At 36.9% G+C, this 20,009-nt stretch overlaps 1 protein-coding gene across 11 annotated transcripts in view; it reads right to left on the reverse strand.

The window, feature by feature from the left end:
* Positions 1 to 20,009, reverse strand: part of SUPT3H (SPT3 homolog, SAGA and STAGA complex component) — a 555,592-nt gene that overhangs the window by 336,872 nt on the left and 198,711 nt on the right. For 2 of the 11 annotated variants that reach the window (XM_058432544.1, XM_058432545.1), the window contains exon 1: positions 13,093 to 13,131. The exons of 8 other annotated variants lie outside the window; for them this stretch is intronic. The gene's annotated coding sequence lies outside the window, so the exon portion shown is untranslated. Of the gene's footprint in view, positions 1 to 3,526; positions 3,546 to 13,092; positions 13,132 to 20,009 lie in introns of those variants that run through there. One more of the 11 variants, XM_058432554.1, reaches the window with a different exon arrangement.

Raw genomic sequence — 20,009 nt, forward strand, 5'->3', positions numbered from 1 at the left:
AGATTATCTGTAATTAAGATTGCTCATATCAAATTGATATTCTTAGAAATATTTAGCCATTTAAGATTATCACACACAGACTAGACTATAATGGAGTGAAGCTGGGCAAAGAAATGCTTAAATCAGGCCCTTAGAAACAGAAAGTTAACTGTACTCACTTTAAAACAAGTTAAAAGTGTTTAACCTTCCCCCAACACTGGGCATTAAATCTTACAGGTAATTAATTATGACTTAAAAATGTAATTCTAATTTATAATTGTTTTCTAAATCAAAGTATTTTGAAAATTAACATCAATTTATATCAAGTTTCTCTTTGCTAGGCAAGTATTGTCTACCAATAGGCTAGCTAGTTAGCCCAGTGATAAAGGCCTTTAGCATTAAAACAGTTCAGTCTTTCCTTTCTGAAATCCTTCTTCATTTGGTTGCTGGGACACGATGCTCTACTGGTTTTCTTCTATCTCAACGGCAGCATCTTCTCAGTTTCTTTGGTTGGTTCTCTTTCTGTGCTTGTAACATTAACTTGTTCCTGAGGGCTCAATTCTCAGACCAACTTCTCTTCTGTATCTACATAAACTTTCTAGGCGACCTCATCTAGTCCCAAATCTTTAAATACCATCTATAAGCTGATTCCCAAACTTCTATGCTAACTTTTCCCCAAAATTCTGGACTCTCTGATCCCACTGCTAACTTGGTATCACAGACAGAACACATCCAAACTGAAAATCTTAATTTTCTTCTCCAAATTTAGTTCCTCACTATCTGATTGGCACCATCATTCCCAATTCTTAAGCCCAAAGGCCTTAAAATCATCTCCAACATTTTGCTTTTTCTTGTGCACTACATCAGATCTATTAGCAAATCTTGCCAGCTACCCTTAGAATATTTATTTCCACAATGCAATCAATTTTCACATCTCCAACTTCTAATGCCTTAAGCTAAGCTACTACCATCTCCAGCCTGGGCCTTTCTAGTAGACGTCTATCTGGTTGTCTGCTTTCACCTCTGTCCCACCTGATGTGTTTCCTCCACAAAGCAGCTAGAGGAATCCTTTTATTTTTATTTTTGAGACACAGTCTCATTCTCTCACCCAGGCTAGAGTGCAGTGGTGCTATCTCAGCTCACTGCAACCTCTGCCTCCCGGGTTCAAGTGATTCTCATGCCTCAGCTTCCCAAGTAGCTAGACTACAGGTGTGTGCTACCACGCCCGGCTAATTTTTGTTATTTTTAGGAGAGACGGGTTTTCACCATGTTGGCCAGGCTGGTCTCAAACTCCTGACCTCAAGTGATCCACTTGCCTCAGCCTCCCAAAGTGCTGGGATTACAGGCATGAGCCACCACACCCAGCTCCTAGAGTAATCCTTTTAATCATATGCTCCCCTAATCAAAATCCTTTAAGTTAAAAAGTATATATACATTTAAATAAAATCATAACTCCTGACCATGCCCTACAAGGTCTGGCTTCTTTGCCCTCATCTATATATACCTTCTACCCTTACCAAATAGCCTTTGTGACGTTCCTCAAACACACCAAATACATTCCTACCTAAACGTCTTTACATTTGCTATTCTCTCACACAGGAAGAGCAATATAGCAGTATCTGGGGCATTCTGGCATAATGGCATTCAGATCTTAGCTCAAATATCACCTTTCAGATTGGCCTTTCTTTGTCATCATATTGACAATATCAGCTTCTATCACATTCCATCCCCTTATCCTGCTTTATTTTTCTTCCTAGGACTTACCACTATCAGACAGATAATATCATGTATCTGTTTGTTGTCTACTTCTGCCATTAGAATGTAAGCTTTATGAAGACAGAACCTTCATCTTCTTCCCTAGTGTAGCCCTAGTGGCCAGAACAATGCCTTAGGCATGATAGGCACACAATAATGTTTGCAGAATAAATTAGTCCTTTAATAGGGACAATAATAATTAATCACTTAATAGGAACAACAGGTAGATATCAGAATATATGTCTCATGTTTGTGAAACAACTCTCAATAATAAAGTAAAATTAATAAGGCAACAATGAAAAGAAACTGATGACTCAATCTGCATAGGAACTATAATACATTATTAAAAATTAAATGAAAAATGTGCATATTTGTGTTACCAAAGATAGGTCAAAAGATAATGTTGGCTGGGCATGGTGGCCCATACCTGTAATCCCAACACTTTGGGAGCCCAAGGCTGATGGGTCACTTGAGGTCAGGAGTTCGAGACCAGCCTGGCCAACATGGTGAAACCCTGTCTCTACCAAAAATACAAAAGTAGCCAGTAGTGGTGGCACATGCCTATAAGTAGGAATTTAGGCGAGATGAAAAAAATCAGAGCTTAGGTCAGGCACAGTGGCTCACGCCTGTAATCCCAGCACTTTGAGAGGCTGAGACAGGTGGATCAGTTAAGGTCAGGAGTTCGAAACCAGCCTAACCAACATGGTGAAACCCTGTCTCTACTAAAAATACAAAAAAATTAGCCAGGCATGCTGGTGCATGCCTGTAGACCCAGCTACTCGGGAGACTGAGGCAGGAGAATCGCTTGAACGCTTGAACCCGGGAGGCAGAGGTTCCAGTGAGCTGAGATCACGTCACCGCACTCCAGCCTGGGCAACAGAGCAAGACTCTGTCTCAAAAAAAAAAAAAAAAAAAAAAGAAAGAAAAAAGAAAAAGAAAAAAAAAAAACAAACCAGTGCTTAGTCCTCCTATGTTAGAACTAATTTCAAATAAAGAAAATCCCAAAGGTCAATCAATACTTTTGGTTTTGCCTACTTAGCTTAAAACACAAGTAGCTTGAAATCCATATAGTCAATTCATTCACATATTATTTACTTCACACCTACTATATAGGAAGGATTCTAAGAAGTGTTTGAAACAAAACAATTGGAGGATGATGCTTAGTCAATGTGTGTTCAATGAAGAAATGACTGAACAATTTAAAAAAAGAAGAAAACTTCCAGGAATGGCATCAGGGCTAAGAAAGATATCTTATGCCAATGTCGTGGCTCAGAAAATAACAGACCTCCTCCCAAGAATCTCATCAAATAATCAAGACCAATTAACCACTAGAGGAGAGAGAAGACTTCAGTGAGTAGTCACCATGCTCATACAGACTTTTCATCTATTCTGAGAGCAGCTTCTAGAGATTACCGGAGGGAATTTATCTGCCTAATAGGACAACCTTTGTTCGCAGTGAAGTTGTGCTTCTCACCTTCCTGCTCCCTGACTCCAGTTCAGAGGAACTTAGTCCCAGGCCATTGTTCTTTAGGCTCATTCATCTCCCCTAAAAATCACTTACTCCTACATCCCGCCCTGCACCCATCAACCCTATCCCCAATGAGGAAGAATATGCAGTATCTAAACCTCATCGGGTTATTGGGTAATCATTCTCCTGCAATTCCCGTGTGTTATACCTGTTAAACAAACGTGTCTGCCCTTTCCCCTATTAATCTGCCTTTTGTCAGTTCATTTTCAGAGAACCTTCAGAGGGCAAAAGGGAAGCTCTCCCTTGGCCTCTATACCTACGTACCTGATAATATGGACAGTCAGTACGTGACTTCCATGGAGAAGGTAGTGTTTGATCTGCAATTTGGAGTGAAACTCTGGTCATCTTAGAAAGAAAAAAGTTAGGTTTGAAAAAAATAGCACAACAAAATTAGTGTGAAACAAAAAATGCATCTTACTGGGCTCATTAGAATGTGTGATTAAGATACCTCTAACTTCCTATTTCAAATAAATATGTTGAACCATAAATATTCTCATAAAATATTAAGTAGACTTTGCTTCATAAACAATTAATTGAGAATGTTGTTTTCTAATGAATTGTAACGAAGTTCAAAGCTCTTACCACTCGCCACATGACAGCCAAGATGTCGAGAGGCAAGGAAAGTGACTTCTGTTTGGAGAGCCAGCATACCAAGAAGATAGTGAACTAGTGTCCTAAAGAACCATCTTAAGTTAATATGAATTTTACGCTCCTTTTATGTGGGGGAAAGGGAGATGAGGGAAGGGGCTGATGTGGGCAGCAGTAAGGGTCAAAGAAGACTGAAACTTCTTTGTCCTTGGTCAGGTCACAACGCTTCAACAAATCTTTTAACACTACATTGTTACTTCTGTGTAAACCCTCCTTATCTCCTCAGGAGTTAGTTTCAAGGAAGGGACTATTATCCTTGCTTTAAACTATAAGCTAAATTCCTCCCATAGTTAGCTTGGCCTATATACAAAGATAAGCAAACGCAGCTAACCTAAAAGAGGGCATGAAGGATGGGGAGTTAGGAACAAAAATGGAGTTAGTCATGCTAGGCCTCCTTTTCACTGTTACATAATTATAGATAAATAAGGGGAAAAGGACTAAGGGGCAAGACTGAGATTCCAGGGTCACTGTACTCAGGAAAACCCCCACATATTAGGGCAATGGAGCTAACTTGAAGCTACTATGAAGCATTCTGTTGAAGAAACCAGTAAAAGTTCACTTATATATAAATGATAGGCCAATCTACCCAAAAAATGGACAAATTTTACACCTTACAGCAAATAATTCATCTAACGTTCAAATTCAAGGAGAATAAAGCCAAACTCATTACCTCTATCTTAGAGTAAATAATATGTTTATAATTTCTCCACATGACCCATCTATGTTCTAGGGGATTTAAAAAAGAAGAAGAAAAAAGAAAATAGCTTGTCACAAAAAAACAGCTAATAGAAGATTCTATGGCCAATAATTATGCTACCAAGCTACATGATGCTTAAAAACACAGCTCATTTTGCATATGTAACTTGTTTCTCTCAGTGTCTGAGACTATCAGAAACAAAGAAACCCACATCCTAAGCCACAGAATACAGCCACCTGGTTTTATTCTTATCACAGGATGACAAAAATGCTTTCAGTCTCCTAAGGTCATGCAGATATCCTCAACATTTGTATAGTGTTTTTTAACTAACAAAACTGTTGCATCCTTCCTGAGTTCTAGAGTGGTCAAAAGATACAATGCAAACACTTCTTACGATAACCTTTACTGTCACATTTAAAGGCACAGGCTCAATGACTAACCTAAATTTCAAAATGCTAGCTCCCTTTTCTTTCCCTTTTCTGTTCTGATACTAATAATATATATTTTCTGTTCTGATACTAATATAATTAATATAATTTCAAGAAATTTCTGGAATCTTTGTTTATAAAAATGTTAAATCAGTGTCAGCTTTGCAGAATTCATCTGTCAACCCAAACATAAATAAGTTTATGAGTATAACAAGAAATGAGTTTTTTAAAATGTTCCAACTCTATATTTTTAGAACCCTTGGTTTTCTCTTAATATATATATATATATATATTTTAGAATGATGAAGTTTTTGATTTTTTTTATCAGAACACTTTTTACAATAACTTCCAAAGCTAGTGTGAAATATTTGTTGACACACAGACATTTAATGAAGTAATTCCATGATTTAGTACCATAATTTTTATGGTTTTAGTGAAAAAAAAGTGAGACTTGGATAATCTAGTTGAAATCAAGACACACGTGTAAAGAACTTAACAGAAACTACCACCTATACTTGATCTGTTGATTTGATCAGAGAACATTAATAAGTTAAAGGAATGCAACTTCCAATAATTTTCCATGAAAATGCAATCATCTGTCAAAAATATTATTTATTTCTGTTAAAACACTGGTGAAATCTTCCCGTCCTTTTTTTAACTTCACAAACGTATTCAACTTCATGGACTATGTTTATATACAACATTGTAGAAAAGAGCTTCAATAATGTCATAATAATTGGAGAGGCTTAACAATCAACATATGATTAAGAAAAATGGTTATCAATTTTTATATTTTGAAACATTCTTTTTAAAAACAGTATTTAAGAACCAACCTCCAAAAATCAATATATTATTTAACATTTCATTTATAATGTATCATCAGATCATACATTTATGTGTGACAAGACCAGTCATTCTCAACTTGGCTGCACATTAGAATCACCTACAGATTTGAAAAATGGACCAATGCCAAGAACTCCAACCCCAAGAGATTCTGATTTAATTGGTCTGGGTAGAAACCACATATATATGTATATATATGATACCTATGTTATATATATATAAATATATATATACATATGTATTTTTTTTGAGATGGAGTCTCACTGTGTCACCCAGGCTGGAGTGCAGTGGCCCTATCTCAGCTCACTGCAACCTCCAACCCCTGGGTTCAAGCTATTCTCCTGCCTCAGCCTCCTCAGCAGCTGGGATTATAGGCGCGTGCCACCATGCCCAGCTAATTTTTTTACTTTTAGTAGAGACAGGGTTTCACCATGTTGGTAAGGCTGGTCTCGAACTCCTGACCTCATGATCTGCCCGCCTCGGCCTCCCAAAGTGCTGGGATTACAGGCGTGAGCCACTGCACCCGGCCAGCATTATATTTTTAAAAAAAGTTTTTTAGGTAATTTTAATGTGTAGCCAAGGATGAGAATCGTTATAGATCATGATCAGCATTCTAAAAACTATATATCTAAACTTATAATTTCTGTAATTATAATAATTGTTAATAATACATAATTATAATTCCTCAACATGACCCATCCATGCTCTAGGGGATTTAAAAAAGAATCACATTTATAATTTGTTTATAAATTATAATAATTTATATATATTAATATAATATATATTTTATAAATTCAACCCGTAACAGAGTCACTTCTTCCCTGACTCTGATCTACAATCATTTAATTGGTCTGGGTAGAAACCACAGAGCTACAGATAGGCAGATAGATAGACAGACAGACAGATAATGCCTATGTTTTATATATATAAAAATATGTGTGTGTGTTTGTGTATATATATATATATATATACACACACACTTTTTTTTTTTTTTTTTTAAGATGGAGTCTCACTATGTCACCCAGGCTGGAGTGCAGCGGGACTATCTTGGCTGACTGCAACTGAAATAGGGCAATGTTCAACTTGATAAAGTGTCCAGAAGGAAGCATACCTAGGCCTGGCTATAAAAGTAAATCTTGGGCCCTAGAAGAAGGAACACTAGTTCACAGCCACGTTCTAAGTTCTGGGTTGACTCCACCAACCTCAGAAGATCTGAACTCTACACAGGATAACACTTTTCTAGACCAGACATTTTTGGAATCCTGCTAAGGAAGGGATGACTTGGGGATACCTTTGATTTGGGGTGAGACAAACCCAACCACTTCCTTGTATGGTTATTGCTAGCTATCAGAGTATAGGAATGGATTCCAGAAATATTCCTATTGCCCACCCTACTCACTCACCTATTTTATATTATGACGGTGCAGAACCAGAGGTCGTATCCTGATATGAACACATTCTATAGCATCTGTCACCAAGAATATGCAGGTAATGGGAAAACAACAGACACTCCACTACTACTAGTCACCCTGAGGTAGGTGGTCCTTGCCGGTCAGCGGGGCTATCTCATCAGAAAGTGTGGCAAATCCAATGGCAAGGAAGACACATTTCAATTTGACTGAGTGTTCATCACTGCTGCATTCTAAAATCCATAATGTAGTATGTCAGGATGATCTATGCAGTTGTGTTAGAATCCAGTCCCTACATTCCCACTCTCTCCTCCCCACTGAAGGGGATGACCAAGATGTTCAGTTCTCCAGTCACCTTTCTTTGTAGGTTGTCAAGCCTCTGCTCTTCAAGCACAATATGCTACTGAAATGACCAGATTTGATCAAGCTGTACGTAACTTACTGTCAATGCAGCAGACCCATTTTCCAATGATGCAATATGGGACTCGGTGACATTGATTCCCCTCTACAGAGGTGAAAGATTGTTACTGGGCACACCTGAACGTAACTGGCTCAAATTACTTGTCATGAAGTCACTATTAGAAATGACTTAATTGGCTGCCTAATTAGGCATCTAGGCTTCAAAATCAATTAGCACTATCAGTTATCTGAGGCACAGATCAAAATAGTCATCCCAGAGAAAGGGTTTATGGAGAGACAGGTTGTCATCCTTGGATCTAGAGCCATCATTAGCCTCACCCAATATCTAAACATCAAGCTTTCTTCAGTCACGGAGGCCAGCAAGAACCATGTAGATTCACCCATAACTCACAATTCATCTACATAGTTTCTGAACAGTCAGAGATCCTGTTTTAAATAAATTATAAATATGTACTTGCTACACAAATCATAAATTTATCATGTTTAAAGTGTTCAAATTCCTTTCTTTGTTTAGCTACTACAACAAGATCCACATTTAGTTAGCTTCTCCTTATTACTTTTTTGTTTGTTGGTTGTTCTTGCTCTTTATTTTCTGTTTCCAAAATGTAAAAGTAAAATATTAATAAATTTCAGTTCAGTTACGTCAGGAATTTTTCAAAAACAATTATTGACCTGAGCTTTTTTCTTGAAGACCAGAAGTCACAGTTAAAACACACCCACACCTACATATACCCAAATAACACAACATAGTCCACGATCCCAAAAATTAATGCGAGTTATAAACTAACAAAAAAAAATCTAGGTTCAAATAATTAATTTATGGCACAGACAGCAGAGAAATAAAATAGAACTTTAAAATACTATTGCAAAGTAGGTACCAGAAGAACTAATATAAAGCATAGCATGTACCTCTCAAATGGTTAAAACCAAGGTCATTAACAAGGATACCGAAATGTTTCCCTTAAATAGCCATTTGACAGGCTGAGATAAGACTCACATTCATGTTCTTGTCAAATAAATACAAACTCACTAAAATATTGTTTATTTTGAAAAATTGTTAATATGAGGCAGGTCTTCAAACAAGGTAGTTAAAGTTTCTGGAATATTAAAAGGGACTTACAAAAAGATCTACAGCAAGTATTCACAGTAGTAACAGTAGTGCTTCCATGTAGAGGACAAAATAAATGCATGACCAAATGTTTTCTGGAAAATCAGTCTAAAATTAGATGACCAAAGACATAAGTACTACATCTACAGTCAAGATGTAAAGAGATTTTCCATAAAAATGAATGAGCACGACACACATAGATTCTGCAAGCATAGCAAAGCCTGAAACTAAAAATATTGTTTTAGCTGGGAAAAACATTTTTTATATGTAAGTGAATTATGGTGAGTTTCCAAAAGGCCTGAAATGCATACGGAATTGAAACAAAAAAAATCCATAAAATTTGTAAATTTAAGTGAGGAAGGTAGAATAAAAAAGTAAAGTACAAAGGAAAAAAAAATAATGAACACAGTAAAACTACTCATAGACACAAAAGAAACACAATATGTAGGCAATACAAAAATTTGTTATACAAAAAAAAATATGGATACCCAAAGTTTCTATTCTAGGTCTTGATATGAATCTCCCCCTATAAAATCCTTTAACTACACCACAAAATTTTCCTGCCTCTGAAACAGGGTAATTGATATAGTTTGAATGTTCCCTCCAAATCTCATGTTGAGATAAAATCTGCAGTGTTGGAGTGTGGGCCTAGTGGGAGGTGTTTGGGTCATGGGGGCGGATCCCTCATGGCTTGGTGCTGTTCTTGAAATAGTGAGTTCATTCTCAGGAGCTCTGGTTGTTTAAGTGTGTGTCCCCCCAACACTCTCTCTTGCTCCTGCTCATTCCATGAGATGCCTGCTCCCCCTTTACTTTCCGCCATGATTGTAAGCTTTCTGAGGTTTCCCCAGAAGCAGATGCCAGCACCATGCTTCCTGTATAGCCTGTAGAACCGTTGAGTCCATTAAACCTCTTATAAATTACCCAGTCTCAGGTATTTCTTCATAGCAACACAAGAACAGACTAACATGTTTATCTGATGAACTATTGTGTCCAGAAGGAAGCATTACCTGGGCCTGACTAGAAAGGTGACTCCTGGGCCCCAAAAGAATAGTTCACAGCCACATTATAAACTTTCAATTGACTGCACCCACCTCAGGAGATCTGATCTCTGTGTAGGGCAATACTTTTCTATAACAGAAGTCTCTTGGGAGTATGGACACTAGAAAAATATCTCTACTCTCTGAACTCTTATTGCATTTTCTCTTCTCTACAACAAATTGTGTAAGACTCTCATAAACTGCATTTTTTCAAAAGCACTTTTGGAAGTACCATTACTGTTAAAGGCCACTGTACATGAAGTCAGAGCTCCTTGAAGGCATGAATAGTGTCTTATTTGACTTTGACCCTCCCTCCATACCCTAAGACTGCTGACCACTCAACACACACACAAAGCCTGTCTTGGTGCTTTAATCACAACTGACACCCAATAAACATTTGATTAATAAAGACCTACTACATTATTCTTCTCTCGAATTTTTTCAGCATCACACAAGTAGACATTTTATTTTATATGGTTTAATTTAAATACTATTTTATACACTATCTCTGTACTATTTAATTCAAATGTCGTTATCACTCAACAAAACAGTAAAACCAGGAGATGAAGGATGATGCCTGTTGTTTATTTTGTATCTTAGGCAGTGTCTTAAATATAACACGTACTAAATAAAGACTTAATGACAACCACAGTATTCCATCAAATACATAGGAATGTGTGTAACTCTTCAGAACATGTTTCAAAAAAACAAAAACAAAAGCATGGAACTGACGAAGGTAATGCCACAGTTTGCTTTCAAGGGTATGGATATTTTTCACATTCCCTAACCTGACAGGCAGGTCTTTGCCCCATAGATTTACCAATGATCATATAATTGCCAGATTAATTCAGTGTTATATGACTTGCTACAAATTAATGAGACCCATTAAAAAAAAAAAGAAGAAGAAGAAAGAGCCGGGTGTAGTGCTTGCCATCCCAGTGACTCGTAGGACAAGGCAGGGAGGATTGCTTGAGGGCAGGAGTTTGAGGCAGGCCTGAGCAACATAGCAAGATCCCTTCTCTACAAAAAATAAAAACTCTTAGCCAGGTAGGGTGGTGTGCACCTATAGTCCCAGCTACTCAGGAGACTGAGGCAGGAGGAACACCTAAGCCCAGAGGTTTGAGGCTCCAGTGAGCCAAGATCATGCCACTGCATTCCAGCCTGGGCAACAGTGCGAAACCCCAACTCTAAAACAAAAACCAAAACATTATATCCAAATTAAAGATAATTAGACTCAACAAATGGGTATAAAACTCCCTATTTAAGGCCATGTGCTAACAGCTGAGGATATAAAGGTAAGAGGCGGTACCTAACCTTAAAGTGTTTACAACTCTATGAGATGTCTTCTCCAGGTAGTTCAAGGGAGACAGCCAGGAAGAGACTTCAAGTCCCTTAAAATGCTCATTCTTTTCTAAGAGTAATGATGCTTGTTCACAGTCATAGATAATATATAAATTATTTTCATGATAAGAATAATGAACTGTCTATAATCAATGAAAATCAAATAGGGGGAAAATGACTTCAAATAAAAGGAGAAACTTCACTTAAATATAAGATTATTTGATTACTCAAGAAGTTAAAGACTAGAGTATATTCCAAAGACTGTCTGCATCCCTGGAGATCTGTAGGGTGTGAAGTGACAATCATTTTCTTGTTTTGATAGAGCACAAGAACAACAGATGTTCAAAGATCTTTTGCTGGCCTATGAAATTACAGAACAACACATATATTGCAAGAGAAGTGGGGAGATTACATATCTAAAACATTAGCGAGCAATACGGAATTCTTGAGCACTAGTTTCTGTATTTCCAATCTTTCTAGGTGAACTGCAGATAACTGGAAACAACTTAAAAAGCTTTGCACTGCATTACTAATGACTCAAAGTAATAATGTCATGAAAGACAAAGCTCAAGTTGGTACAAGTCATTTCACTTCTAATTGCACTGTTGATTGTGATTATCAAAAGAAATGCACTACAATACTGCCCTTAACTTAGCATTTAGGTAATTTACTGTTACCTAAATCTGGTCAAGAATACAGTCAGTTAAAATAATCTTCTATCTAATATAGTACATAAGTATTACATATGTAAAGTAGTGAGCATAATCAACTGCCAGTAAATACATTAACTTTCTATTTTTGAAAAAACTTACGTAAAAGCTGGATTATTGGCTATGTCAATTGGAAATCATTCTTTTCCAAATAACAATAAGCTTAACCAACAGCAGCTTAAATACGTAGGTAGTTATTTTTCTCAATTAAAATGACTGTCGGTAGGTGGTTGCTAGAATGGGCTTAGCTGCTCATTGCTATAACGAAGGACCACTATCTTTTCACCTTACAGCCCTGCTTTTCATGTTTATACTTGTTACCTTGTTGTCAGAGGATCACTGCCATACTTTTCAACTCAACAACATTAAATCAGAAAGAAAAGGGTATTGCAGCACTTGTCACTTTTATTAAAAAAAAAAAAAAAAAAAAAAAGCAAGAGGTCCTCAGCATACATTTAATTACTTACCTTTAACCAGAAGAACTCTGTCACATACCCACCCCTAATTATTAGGGAGATTTAAAAAGTAAATAGTTGATCCTCATTACTTGCAATCCCATATTTGTGAATCAGCCTACTCACCAAAATTTACTTGTAATCCCAAAGTCAGTACTTGCTGTGTTTTCATGATCATCAGCAAACATGTAGGGCAGTGAAAAGTCTGAGTAGCTGACACACATATTCCCAGCTAAGGTCTAACAAGGAGACACTCTGCCTTCTTGTTTCTGCTCTCATACAGAGATGACCACCAGAGGACAGAGCCTGTGGGGGGCAGTGCAATGTAGTGCAAGTAGCTCCAGCTCTGGAACCAGCTGAACGAGTTTGAATCCCAAATCCGGGGACCTATTCATGGGGCATCGGAAAGTCAGTTAACACTCTGAACCTCAGTTTCTCTTTTGTTAAATAAAGAGAGACTCCACCAGGATGAGTAGTTTTCAGGACTAAGATTATATAGCCTACATGAAATGTGTGTGTGTATGTGTGTTTGTTCATATTTTTCTTAGGAGCAATAGTTCAGAATTTGCTAATTCAGTCATCATGGTGACTTTACAGAATCTAACTACCAAGAACTACAAAAATTGACTGTATTTAGCTTTTCCAGTCTCCTTTATACAGGTAGACAGGAGAGGTGTTAGGGAATGAGTGCTTCGTTAGTCAGCCTACAAGTGTCTGCCTCATTGATGACTCACCAGTGTTTTAAGATGGGTTTTTCTGCCTTTGTTTTTTGCTTGGCCTTGGACTCGGTACTTCTTAAAGTTTCCACAAAAGTTCCCCTAAGGTCAGAGAAGAGAAACATGTATACCAGACAGTCTGAGGAATGCTTCACAAAGCAGCTGCCATAAATAGGTATTTCTTTGTGAACTTATATTTTTTCATAAAAATTCATCCCACTTTTTTCATATTTTAAAAAGTATAGTAAAATTTTTCGGAAGTTCTCCTTCTACTTTAGGATGTAGAGATCCACAATAACTGTTCAAAAGTTTAAGCAATAACCAATAACCAAACAAAAGTTTAAGCCACCAGAGAAGAAGCATGAAACTTTGGGTCAAGACTTTAGCAGAAGTCATCTAAAGCCCAAGACCCCAAAGATACAAGGCAAAGTTTGATTGCATAGGAGGGTAAGGCACATACACAGAGAAGGTCACACCCCCAAGGCACATGTATGCAGGGCCCACCTAAGATTAAGGTTGAGAACTAAGAAATTTCCATTCTGTCCCCACTGCAAGGCTCACATCCAATAACAAGGAACAGCAGTTTACTGCTAGGGGAAGAGCAAGAACACAGAAAGAAATTCCCTGTCTGTGGTGCAACCCTACAGGCACTGATGAAAGCTATCCTAAAAGAGCTGGAACATTGAGAAAAACCACCAGTACCAGACAGCCCATACTAAGCACAAGGTAACATTATTTTCTACTGGAGAAGACTGAAGCCTGGTGTACTAAAAATGAATGTAGCAACACCAAAATCCAAAATAGCTCAACTACTGATTGACCCTACCATTCACAGTTAACAGAAGAAATGAGCCTATTTCCAGGAGTAAATACTCTTTAGCACAATCTATACTGTTCATTTAAAAGTATTATCCAGCATTCCAAATAAAAAATTATGAAACGCAAAAATACAAGCCTTGCCAAAAGATACAGTTTTCAACAAATCTAGTATCAGAGATAATCCAGATGTTGGAAATATTGTATAAAATATTGTACAAAAGCTTTAAATTAACTAGTATTAATATATTAAAGGTCCTAGTGGAAAAGGGCCCAATATGCAGACAAGAAGGATTGCAAACGAGAAACAAAACACACAAAAAATATCAAATGAAAGTGCTAAGAATAAAAAACAGAACATCAGAGATAAATTCATTAGATGAGCTTATTAATGGTAAGGACATAGCTAAAGGAAGAATCCAAAAACATAAAGACGAGTGAACAAAAGTCATCTAAACTGATAAAGGGGGGGAAAAAAGACTGAAAGAAAGGGAACAGAGAACACAAGAGCTGTGAGAAAATACTAAATGATCTAACACAGGTAAAACTGTAATCCCAGAAAGAGAAGAAATAAGACGCATATTGGAGGAAAATATATGTAAAACACATACCTGATAAAAGACGTGTATCTAGACTAAATAAAGAAATCTAGACTAAATAAAGAAATGTAGGCCAGGCACAGTGGCTCACGCCTGCAATCCTAGCACTTTGGGAAGCCAAGGTGGGAGAATCACTTGAGCCCAGGAATTCAAGACCAGCCAAGGTAACACAGGGAGATGTCATCTCTACAAAAAATTTAAAAATTAGCGGAGGTGGTGGCATGCGCTTGTGGTCCCAGCTACTTAAAAGGCTGAGGTGACAAGATCGCTTGAGTCTGGGAGCTTATGGCTGCAGTGAGCATGATTGCACTGCTGCACTTCAGCCTGGGTGACAGAGTGAGACTCTGTCTCAAAAAGCGGGGAGAGGGCCAGGTACGGTGGCTCACGCCTGTAATTCTAGCACTTTGGGAGGCCAAGGCGGGAGGACCACGAGGTCAGGAGATTGAGACCATCCTGGCTAACACAGTGAAACCCCGTCTCTACTAAAAAATGCAAAAAATTAGGCATAGTGGCAGGCGCCTATAGTCCCAGCTACTCAGGAGGCTGAGGCAAGAGAATGGCATGAACCCAGGAGGCAGAGCTTGCAGTGAGCCCAGATTGGGCCACTGCACTCCAGCCTGGGCGACAGAGCAAGACTCCATCCAAAAAAAAAAAAAGAGGGTAGAGAAGAGGAGGGAGAAAAAAGAGAGAAAAGAGGAGAGTAATATCACGACTCAGTAAAAGGATAAAACAAAAAGCAAAATCCCCAAAAATAAAAACTGAGTTTAGGATTTGAATAAACACTTCACAAACGAAGATATCTGAGCGGCTAAGAGAGACATGAAAAGATGTCCAACATGATTAGTCACTAGGGAATGCAAATTAAAACGACACACACCATTACATACCCGCTAGAATGGCTAAAACTTAAAAGACTGACAAGAGCAAGTGTTGACAAAGATATGAGTAACTAGAACTCTCATGCATTGCTTGCAGGGAAGTAAAGTTGTACCCCACTTTGGAAAATACTTTGGCAGTTTTTTAAACAGTAAACATACACTACATGACCAAGCAATTCCGATTCCACTCTTATACATATATACCCAATAAAGTAATCAAATAATTTTTTAACAAAAAGCCTTAAATTTGAATTGCCAGGAGCACATTAAGATCTCTGAAAAGACACAACCTTATAATGTAAGAGTGCTTCTGGGTAGGATTCCTCAAATGCGCTAAGGGCTTAATGAACAGAAGTGTAGGTACTATAAAACCTAGCCAAAGTCATTGGTTTCTTCTCACTTTAACCTAATGCATGGCAAGAACAAAGGGGAAAAGAAGTGACAGCAACCGGAAGAATGCTTTCCAAGTATACCAAAGTCTGATGGTCTCCTGGAATTTCTCTTGGAACTTTACACCTGGCTCCACTGCTCTGAATGGGCTTACTAAATGATAACTAAGCACTTATCTTTCCTGTGAAGTTGCTGGAATTCTTATCCCTATGTGAGAGATTAAGATGAAGTCATATTAAGAAACCTTTTTGAAGTAATTTTTGGTAGTAAGGCCAATTGAAGGTGGGGGGGGTGAATTTTTCTTACCCTTTTTCTGTCTTTGCTTATGTGTTATATTTTCTGCTTCATAATTAATGTTTTGATCATCTGTATCTTTTGGTCAAACTCAACAATTTTTATCTTAGGAACTGTAGCAGTCAATGAAAACTTCTAGGACACAAGAGACTTGTGATTTTGGATATTTTTTTCTTCTAGTTGGAATAAGGAAAATTTAGAGGATGAAAAAACATTGAGAGAAATATTTACTTAACTTTGATGAAACACAGCAATATCTTCACTCAAGTTTTGACTCTGACACTGGCAAAATAAGTTCACTTCTTTATTATTTTTTTTCTTTTTTTTTTTTAGACAGAGTTTCACTTTTGCTGCCCAGGCTGGAGTGTAATAGCACTATTTCGGCTTATTGCAACCTCCACCTCTCAGGTTCAAGTGATTCTCCTGCCTCAACCTCCCGAGTAGCTGGGATTATGGGAACGTGCTACCATGCCTGGCTAATTTTGTATTTTTAGTAGAGACGGGGTTTCTCTATGTTGGTCAGCCTGGTCTCGAACTTCCGACCTCACGTGATCCACCCACCTCGGCCTCCCAAAGTGCTAGGATTACAGGTGTGAGCCACTGCACCTGGCAAAGTTCACTTCTTACCTCATATGAAAGTGTACCTCTCCCCAAAGAATCAGTTATGCTCTTTTGCTTTTAGTTTGTTTGGAAAATTGTTTACCTGTGTTCTTCAGGGCACTACTGCTTTCTAGGAATCTCACAATTTATGCTAGGATACAGTAACAGGCTAAATATCCATTATCCAAAATGCTTGGGATCGGAAGTGTTTCAGATTTCCAATTTTCTCGAATTTTGGAATATTTGCATTATGCTGGTTCAGCATCCCTAATCCAAAAATCCAAAACCCAAAATGGTCCAATGAGCATTTCCTTGAGTGTCACATTGGCACTCATGTCTCCCCAAAATGCATAAAAGTAAGCTGTATCCCGACCACCTTGGGCACATGTTCTCAGGACCTCCTGAGGCTATGTCACGGGTACATCCTTAACCTTGGCAAAATACACTTTCTAAAATGACTGAGACCTGTCTCAGATATTTGGGGATCACACAGTAAATCAGTAAGACCTGAGGTAAAATTCTGGCTGCATCTGTTTTTAAATTACTTATAAACCCCGAGCCTAAGTCTCTGATTCCACGAAGCTCAGGTAAATCTGGGCCAGAGAAAGTTGGATTCTGGTTGTTTCCAGGTAAAGTGAACACTGAGCAATGGGAGGTAAGTATACATGCACCTGGCATAGTATGGGAAAGAAAAGCGTTTTGCTACCAGAGCTAAGAGCAAAAGAGAAAGCTTAGCTTAAACTGTAAAGGGCCTTCGATGCCATTCAATGTCATAAAGAGACTTAAATTTTTTCAAAAAATCAGCCAAGAAGTTGTCAAAAACTGATCAGATTCTGCTGATTTGGTGCTGAAGAAACACAACTGGGCTCGTTAATTCCAGTGGCACTGTTGAACTTTGAATGAATGATTGATTTTAATGTAGTGATGAGTATGAAGTCTGATTGTAATGGATCAGAGCATTTTAAAAAGGGTGATAAAGGAGCATACAATTAGAGTCCACATATTTTTCTTTGTAACTACAAAAACATTCATAAAATTTTAGAGCTGAAATCTAGCCCAACTCATTCATTTACAGATGAGGGAAAAAATTAAGCCAAAATTAGTGGTATAATTTGGTCTCACATAAACTCCATGGCTGATTTTTTTACTACTCAAATGCATTCTTATTTTCAGATTCAACAACTCTGCTGCTGTTACACATAATGCAAACCAATTATTCTGGGGAAATAAAAATCATTCTAAATTATTAAAATTATTCTAAATTATGAGGAATATTAAATTTATAATTAAAATTATTTTAAAAAGGCTCCCAGACAAAATAAACATTCACTATGATCCAACTGTATGCAGCACTAGATGCTACATTATTCCAAATCAGAATTATTCATTAAAAAAGCATTTATTGTGTTTATTGTAAGAACTATCCAAAATATTGCTTGAACGTGAAAAAAAATTTTTTATATGTTCAGGTCCTATCGTAAACTTGCTTCCAATTTAATATCAGAGTTTAGAGTCTTTTAAAAGCATTTTGTATAAAAATATCCAATCAAATTATCTGGAGAAATTTATGGAAAAGCTCTTCAGATTATTCTGTGATAGCTCCTTGATGAGCAATGTTAATAAATCTAAGAGCTTCTTTCTGTAAAATGTAGTTTTATTATTTTCTAGCCAGAACAGTAATACATTTAAAATCTCTAAGATTCATCCTATGAGTTCAAGGACGGTAGTCAAAGTATATGAATATAAAATCAGTTAAGAGGATATACTGCTTGCAATGTTATTTTTTTAACTTACAAAGTTAAGGTTCAAATCAGTATATAAAGAAGATGCTAAATAAAATTATTTACTTTTGAGTCTGGCAGCTCAAAATAGATCCACCGGGCACAGCCCCAGGGGGTGGGAATGGTCACACATTAAGTCAGACTCCTGGAGCTTGCCTTCATACTTCCCACTTCTCCCTTTCAGCACAGAAAGTTAATAGTTGCCTCACTTTGATTTAGGACAGGCTACGATTTAAAAAACAACTCTTCATAGACTTCTAGGTAAGAAAATTTACCTCTTAGAAGGGCATACTATCAATATTTGTAATAGCTACAGAGATGTTATTATCGTTCCTAGGGCCGACAGAACAAGAAAAAATCATTTCTGAATAATTCTATAGGCATTGTTCTACACTGGCTGCAATTACGAGTCTTGCTGAATTAAAGACAATTAAAAACTTTGAGCAGTACTTTGTGTTTCCTCAATTTATTTTGGATTAAAACAAAACAGTAACATGAAATTTTCCTCAATCTACAAATAAAAAGCATATCCCATACTCCTTTCTACAGAAAAACCTCTCTGCCCTCTCCAGCCAAATAAAATGTTTATGTTCATTGACTGTTGACTACATCCACAAATCCCCTGTAGCTGAAATCAGTTCAGCGAAATTCTGTTTAAGGGAATTAAAGCCCATCTGTGTAGTTTATCATAATCTTTAAAAGGTGTGTTAGTTTATCATTACTGAAATAAAAATGACTACTAAGGGTGTTTAGGTTCGTTTTCTTTTTTTCTTTTTCTTTTTATTAAAAATTCTGAATCTGGTATAGTCCCTTGAATTTGTGTTCAGAATGTGAATATGGCAATTGGCTTTTACTTAACTTGGATCCTACAATTACTTTTACTTCCATAGGTCCTAACGTTTCTCCACAGCTGTCATTTCTAACTATTAACGTAAGAATGCTAGCATAATTTCCTCTGTTTTCTTTTCCAAAATGCAATGGAATGTCATATAACTTAATTCTATGATGTCATAAGTCCAATATTCATGACAATAATTTTAAAATCAAGACACTTCCTTGAGGAATATAGAAAGAACATGGAATCTAGAGCCAAATGTCTTGGTGGTATCAAAGTGCTATGATACAGACAAGTAAGCGCTCTGAGACAGTAACATTCCCTTATCATATTGGCGGTGGAATCAAAAGGACATACTGGTTCTATAAATAGCAAAATGTTACATGCATGTTAGCTACTGGTGTATTTTAATTTCTACTAACTGTCCAAATTTCTGAAACGTATTCATTTTTGTATCTATATTAGTTTTAAGCATGAGCATTAAGATGATGAAAACAAATTTTATTTAATCTCAGGGCACTAATTTATCAGAAGATACATAAAATCAAAGAAAAAAAGCAACCTGTCATATTATTTTCTAAAATGAATACCTTATTTAACATTATAAATTGTGTATAAATTTATACATTCAGTTTTGTTGTTTCTGTGTTTCACAACACAAACAAGGCAAAAATACTCTTAAGAAATATTTGCTAGAAATAAAGGCAATACCAGCACTGAATAAATATAAACAAATATGGTA

This window comes from Hylobates moloch, unplaced genomic scaffold (genome assembly GCF_009828535.3).
Source record: "Hylobates moloch isolate HMO894 unplaced genomic scaffold, HMol_V3 SCAFFOLD_20, whole genome shotgun sequence".
In the NCBI taxonomy this organism is placed as follows: Eukaryota; Metazoa; Chordata; class Mammalia; order Primates; family Hylobatidae; genus Hylobates; species Hylobates moloch.